Genomic DNA, 7,107 nt, shown 5'->3' on the forward strand with positions numbered 1-7,107 from the left:
AAGAGGCCACCATTGATTCTGATTCCTTACAGCTTACATATGCGATATAGACAGTTACACGCAAAGCCAAATATCTTAATGGGAAAGTAAATATAAAAATACCATATAATGATATATGATATTGATTTCAGAATTGAGGAAGGATTGTGGTTCATGCCAATAAATAGATGGTGATCAGACAAAATAAAAAACCAGTCATCCTCTTCAAAATATCTAATGCAAGGCTTGCTTTTAATCGGTTACAGAGCATTCTTGAGCTGAAAAATATACCAAAGAACTCTCCAAGGCAAAATTGAGGTCCTGGGAATCGAGAGGACAAAGCATCGAAAGCTGAATCATTAATTCATTTAACAGAAAAACATGAATAAGGGATGATTATTACCCGGGGAAAGTGCAGGAGAGGCGAAGGATTTGTGTTTTGGCTTCCCAAGTTTGGGTTGTGCGGCACCTCTGGGCTATTCTTCCACGCATTCAAATATTTTGGAATCTAACTGGACATATGCCTTCTCAGCAGGAATATATGATGTAGCGTAATGGTCCTTCCCGCTTTCTTAATTTACAAAGCATTCAAAGAAATTTCGGTAATTTAAGGATTCCAAATTGAGATGTTTCTGTATTTAAAGATTTTAAGTAAAAGTTGAAGTCATGTTAATGTAATAATGGTTTGTATATACTCTATTTTATTAGTTTTAGATAAAGTTTGAATGAGACCGACTTGATACTAAATGCAATTCGTTTTTTTCACGGTAAAAGAGTTATTTTTTGTTATTCATTTTCAATAATAATAAAAAATACACAATTTTTCAGATTATTAGATATTTTCAGCACAAAAAAAATATTATATTTTTTATATTCATAACGGAGAATTATAAAGCCATATTGTTATATAAGAAATAAAGTCTGCAGCAGTGCAAATGCGTTTTTCAAAATCGATTGTTGGGAAAAGATTCAGATAGGATAGATTTTTACCCAAATCCCTTATGTTGTTGATCCAGTTGAAAATAGATATATATGAGCAATATATTGAGGGATTTAGTGCTTATTGGCCAGATTATATAAGTGCAAAAAGCTTTCGCAGATCTATAAGAGAAAAAAGGATACATACCAGATATTCTTCATGAAGAGAGAAAATTATGTACCCGGTAGGCAGAAATCCTGGATCTGGTAGGAGAGATTGTCCTTCTTTCTCTGCATTCTCCAAAATCCTTGTGGGGAAGAAAGTCCCATCTTGGATAATTCATCTGCTTTGTTGTTTAAATCCCCGTTGATGTGTGTGATAGAGTAGTCCCTCATACTGTTCCATACAGTCGTTGCCCTGTTAAGCCATCCTTGTACATTCGGATATGATCGATGATTATTTTCGAATCTCCATAGATTTGTACATTCGGTAAATCCAGAAAGATACAGAAGGAGAGAAGGCCGGCTAGAGCCATCACCTCAGCTCTATTGTTTGAACCGGGTCCGCCATTCCAGTATATTTCATAAGCTTGTCCTACTTCTGGAATGATATAAACACCACATGCGCACGTGCCAAGTTGAGCAGCACCATCGAAGAAGGCTCGTGGGATCGCTGTGGGAATCCTTGTCGTTGCTCCGCTTCCTTTTTTGATCCTGTTCTGTCCAGCTAATTCTGCTTTTTTGATCCTGTTCTGTCCAGCTAATTCGAGAGCATTGTAATGGCATAAGATTGATTCATAAACAGTTGAGAGAGATTCCTTATTTGTTCTGAAGAGCAAACCATTTCTGCATTTCCAAATGGCCCATAGGGTCAATAATGGGATGGCGCGCCATTCTGTTTTCCAGCAGCTCCATTCTGTAAATGCCTCGGGAATGGATGGGTACGAGCGGTGAGTATAGCCGAAGTGCGCCACAAGCTTCCGCCAAATAATCTGAGATTGTGGACATGTGAGAAACATATGAAAGTTGTTCTCAGAGTTAGCTCGACATAATAGGCATATGGCAGGCCCACACCAATTCCGTTTTTGCAAATTATCCCAGGTGAGGTTCCTGTTATGGAACACTAACCAGGCAAAAATAATGATCTTTGTGGGGCAACCTGATTTCCAAAAGGTAGGAGGAAAGGTGTTTGTTGTATATCCATGATCAGTTAACAGTAACTGTTGATATATGTGTTTGACAAGTACAGCCGAGGAGCCACCATAACCCTTCCATATGATGAAGTCTTTGTCTGCTGACCGAAAAATACCCAAAGCTCGTAAAGAGGTTATAATAGAATTCCATTGCGACGCCATTTCACCGAAAAGTTGTAATTCGGTTGCTGATTTCCACGTGGGAACCGCTCCAGCCCATTCTCGGATAACATTGGCCCAAAAAAAGATGCCCCTGCTGTGTAGCATTCTGATTAGCCGATTGGGTATTTGTATTTTTCCAACCGCTCCTGCGATTTCGTCCTTACCAATGATGATCTTTGATCCTGTCTGTAATTTCCATATAAGATTTTGTCTGAAAAAAAATTCAAGTTTTCTAAATCCTCTCCAAATAGCCGAGCCAAGAGGTGTTCCAATGTGGTTCTCTCTAATCCAGAATGATATATCCTTGTTCCCCATATATTTGGCCCGAACGACCGAACTCCAAAAGGACGATCCCATAATTGCTTTCCACATTGTTTTGCATAGGAGAGCCTTCCTGAAAAGGGATAAATCCAATATTCCCCATTTTTTTTGGTCGGGCTAGTTTGGAAAGTTTACATAGGTGGTATTTTTTCTGTTCTTTGTTGTCCCCCCATATGAAACTGGCCATCATCCTATTCAGACTGTTAATGATTGCTGATGGAATGTAAAAAAGATGCGCCCAGTATACCATTGTCTGCACAAGAACAGATTGAGACAAAATAGCGCGTCCACCTTTGGATAAGCATTTATATTCCCATGCATCAATTTTCCTGTAAAACTGATCAGTTATCCACGACCAATCTGCCACTCGGTATCCAGCACACTTCAAATAAAATCCCAAGTATTTGAGCCCATTTTGAAGAGGGATTGCTTTAATGTTGAAGAGCTGTGTGAGGAATATGATCAAATCCCCGTTAACATCAATGACATGAAAAGATGATTTTCCAGCGTTGACAGTCATGCCAGTTGCTATTTGAAACCTTCCCAATAATTCATGTAAACAAATCCACGTGTCTCTGCACAGGATCGCAGTCAGCAGAATATCATCGACAAATAAATTATGGGAAATGAGGGTCCCTCTGCAGATGGGAAGGGGCCTGTAATTTTTTAAGTGAATCACCCTTTTGATATGGAGACTCAGTGAGTCCATAACGAGAATGAAGAGCAGGGGAGACAAAGAGCAACCTTGACGGAGCCCCCTTGCCGCTTTAAAAAATGGAGTGGGAGTGCCATTTATAAGAACTGCATAATTAACGTCCGTCACACACGCCATAATCCATCTGGAGCACCTGTTATCAAGTCCAATTTTTGCAAGAAGGCACCGGATGAAACCCCAGTCCACACTGTCGTAAGCCTTTTTTAGGTCAATTTTAAGTAGTGCAGCCTCCAGTTTCTTTGTGTGAATGGAGTGTAAACATTCTTGGGTAAGAGCCACCGCGTCCAATATGTTCCTTTCCTTTAGAAACCCATGTTGTTCACTGGACAGATGGATGGATAAAACATTCCTCATGCGTAATGCAATGATTTTAGAAATTATCTTATACAAGACATTGCATAGAGAGATAGGACGATAATCGGAAAATGATGAGGAGAGTTTCTTCTTAGGAATCAATGCAATGTAAGTGGAGGAGACACGATTGCTGATGAAGCCATTTAGTCTTGATTCCTCTACCATATTGAGAATGTCACTTTTGAATAAGTCGATGAAGTGGATAAAAAAATCGATTGACCAGCCATCCGGACCTGGGCATCTGTCCTTCTGAAAGGATTTCATCATCTCCACTAATTCAGCTTCAGAGACTTCAGAATAAAGGGCAGCGTTTAGGTTATCATCATACATAGTGGGGTACAGATCAATACCCCATAGAATATCTTCAATTCCGCTACCAATATCTCTACTATAGGCTTTTTTGAAATATTTTACTGCTTCACACGCGATGGCCTCCTGGGTCATAAGAGAATTTCCGATTTCGTCCTTGATTTCCCAAATCATGTTCACTTCCCGCCTCCTATTTGCAAATCTGTGGAAAAACTTAGTGTTTTTATCCCCTTCTCTGAGCCAAGTGGCTCGACTCTTCAGGCGCCAAGTAGCCTCCTCCTTTGCTAAAATCGATTGCTTCCTTTTCTCCAGGTCCCAAATTTCTTTTCTGATACTTGAGGGCATGTTGGGATTTTTGAAATGAGAAGATAACTATTCCAATTTCTTATCAATTGCCTTTAGGTCCCTCCGGTTGGTTACGGATTTCTCCCACTGCCATATCTTGACTTTATTACGGAGAATGGATAATCGTTCTAAGAAAGACTGTGTCTGTCCTTGAGCCGAGCCATTCTGAGGCTGCCAAGAATCCATAATGAACTGATTAAATCCTTCGTCTATGAGCCACGTCCTGTTAAATTTAAAGGGATATCCAAATCTGCATCCACAGCGCTTCCATTGAATGAAAATGGGTCTATGATCCGATATGTAAGATGGGATGATTTTCATCGAAGGGAGACCAAATCTTTCAATTATATTTTCATGAGTGAGGAATCTGTCAAGCCTTTTTGCCAAATAAGAATCGTTTGAACGCCCATTATCCCATGTGGGCCCCCGACAAGATGGAATAACATCAATGAGATTGTTTTGAATGATAGCCTCCCTAATCATGCGGCCGATCGGATCGAATTTCCTGCCATTGCCCCATGTCTCATCGATACAAAGAGTGCTGTTAAAATCTCCTCCGATAATTAAGGAATCTATGTCGAGAAGTTCTAACGATAGGAGATTTTCCCAAAATGGATATCGATTCTTATAAGGCGCATATATGTTCAGAATGTGGACTGGATGAGGAGAACCACGAATATAAGCCATCATAAGGATACCTGCAAAACATTTGAAAGCCACCGCCTTTATCCATTTTGGATCCCATATAACCGCCAGACCACCGGACAAGCCGGCAGCGCTGGTAGCAACTATGTTCCATGATGGAAGCATACGTCTAAAATATGAAATAGTTTGGAAACTGTCATGCATTGTTTCTTGGATTAAGAACATTTTGGAATTCGAGGAAAGAAAAAGATCCTTTAGAGCCAGAAATTTGGGGTCGGCTCCAAGACCCCGAATGTTCATAGAGAGAATGTCAATCATTCCGAGCATCAGATGGCCGACTTGCTCTAAGAGGCCCAGCAGAAAGGGTATCATCAGAAGCTACTACTGATATAGGAATGTCAATCAAGGATAGGTCACGGATTGTCGAATCCATTCTACCCTTTCTTCCTCTGAAGTGTCTACTTCCTCTGTTCTCTTTTCGGCGAACTGTGATGTTCCCGGCGGAGTTTGGACTGATAACAGGAGAGGGAGGGCGGTCAGGCTTATGAATGGTGAGAGGTTGAAGATTTAAAGATGTCCTCTTTAATAGCAAATCTAAATCACATTCGAAAGAGTTTCTATTCGAGGATCCCAGGGAGAAAGTAGGGGAGAATGGCGTACAGATGGCTTTTCCTTTGGGATCAAGGCCGAGGTTCTGAGGGCTAGATGATGGGATCCTAGTAGAGGTGGAAGGGAGATTAGGGGCAGGAGATAGCATGGGTGAAGATATGTATATCGGCTGGATGGAAGAAGGGTCACCCAGGGATGGTTTCTGGATCTGCAGGGGAGGGGGGATGGCAGCGTTCGGGAGCGGTTCCGATGGAGGATATGGTAACATGAAAGTCGATAGATGAAAGTTCAAGTCGCTAGTAGGCAAAGAGGGGGGAGAAGGTGAGGCGAGAGACCGACGGCGACCGACAGCTATACCCTGTGCCTTACGGGATGGTCCCACTGACAGAGATCGGGATCGAGGAAAGCTGTCCAGTCCGACCAGCGAAGAACTCCGGGGAGAGGAAGACCGCGTCTTAGGCAAAATAGAGACTCTATATGCTTCATTAAAATTGGGGAATTCTTGACTTATGAAATCTCCTTCCTTAGATGCACCTGTAAATTTCTCAGAAAGATGTTTAGATTTTAATTTAGTGCCAGGTCGACGGGGGCATTGGGGGAGAAGGTGTCCCGTTTTGTGGCACGCCGAACACCTAAAAGGGACACCCCAGTAGTCTAAACGTTGTTGAATCTTAGACGAGTCCCATGATAATTCAATGGATTCCGGAAAGCCTCCCCTGAATTCCTTCTCAATGAGGATCCAAGCTACCCGCTTGTCCTTAGCACCAATGCACTTTGGATCTACATAAATGAAGCGTCCAATGGCGTTACCAATTTTCTCCATAGATTCTTTGGTCCACAGTTCAATAGGTAGCCCAGGTAACTTCAGCCATATGTAATTGTTTTGTGGAGTACTTCTGAGAGGATTGAAACCAATGTTCCATTTGTAGAGGGCCAAAAAACTCCTATCACGAACCCAGGGTTTAGAGAATATGATCTCCAAGTCACGAACCCGGAGGAAATGGAAGCTATACCACTGGTTCATAAGTCTGACCATAGTCGGGGAATAACCAAGCAGGGGAGCCCATTTTGCAGCTATCCAAGATCTAATGTGGGAGTCCTCCATGGATGGAAAGTGCCATCGTCCCACCAAGGCTCACTTTTGTAAACTAGAGATTCTATCAAATAAAAGAGGACCATCCAGATTAATGGCTTCGGGTGGAGGCGAAGTCTTGACCGGCCGACAGTTTTTCTGCCTCGAAAGTTTTGTAGGGTCACCACCTTTAGCAGATTGTTCAATCAGAGAAGGATAAATGTCAACATTCAACGTGGCAGCCCAGTCGGATTTAGATGCATGATAGACGTGGGTTTTCTTCGCCTCCAAGGTGGCGCGAACCATCTCCGATGCCACGGAGTTGTCAGAAAGACAATCCATCAGGGAGGACCAAAATAGATATCAAAGAGTCCAGAGAATAGATCCCAAGAGATATTCTGACAAGCTAAGTACAACAGGGCTTAAATAAAAAGTGGAAATAAGGCCATTGGAGTCAGAAAAGCATAGAAAATATGTCCGGAAAA

This window comes from Pinus tabuliformis, chromosome 5_1 (assembly GCF_031772625.1).
Source record: "Pinus tabuliformis cultivar Carrire ecotype Pingquan chromosome 5_1, CPIR1, whole genome shotgun sequence".
Taxonomy (NCBI): domain Eukaryota; kingdom Viridiplantae; phylum Streptophyta; class Pinopsida; order Pinales; family Pinaceae; genus Pinus; species Pinus tabuliformis.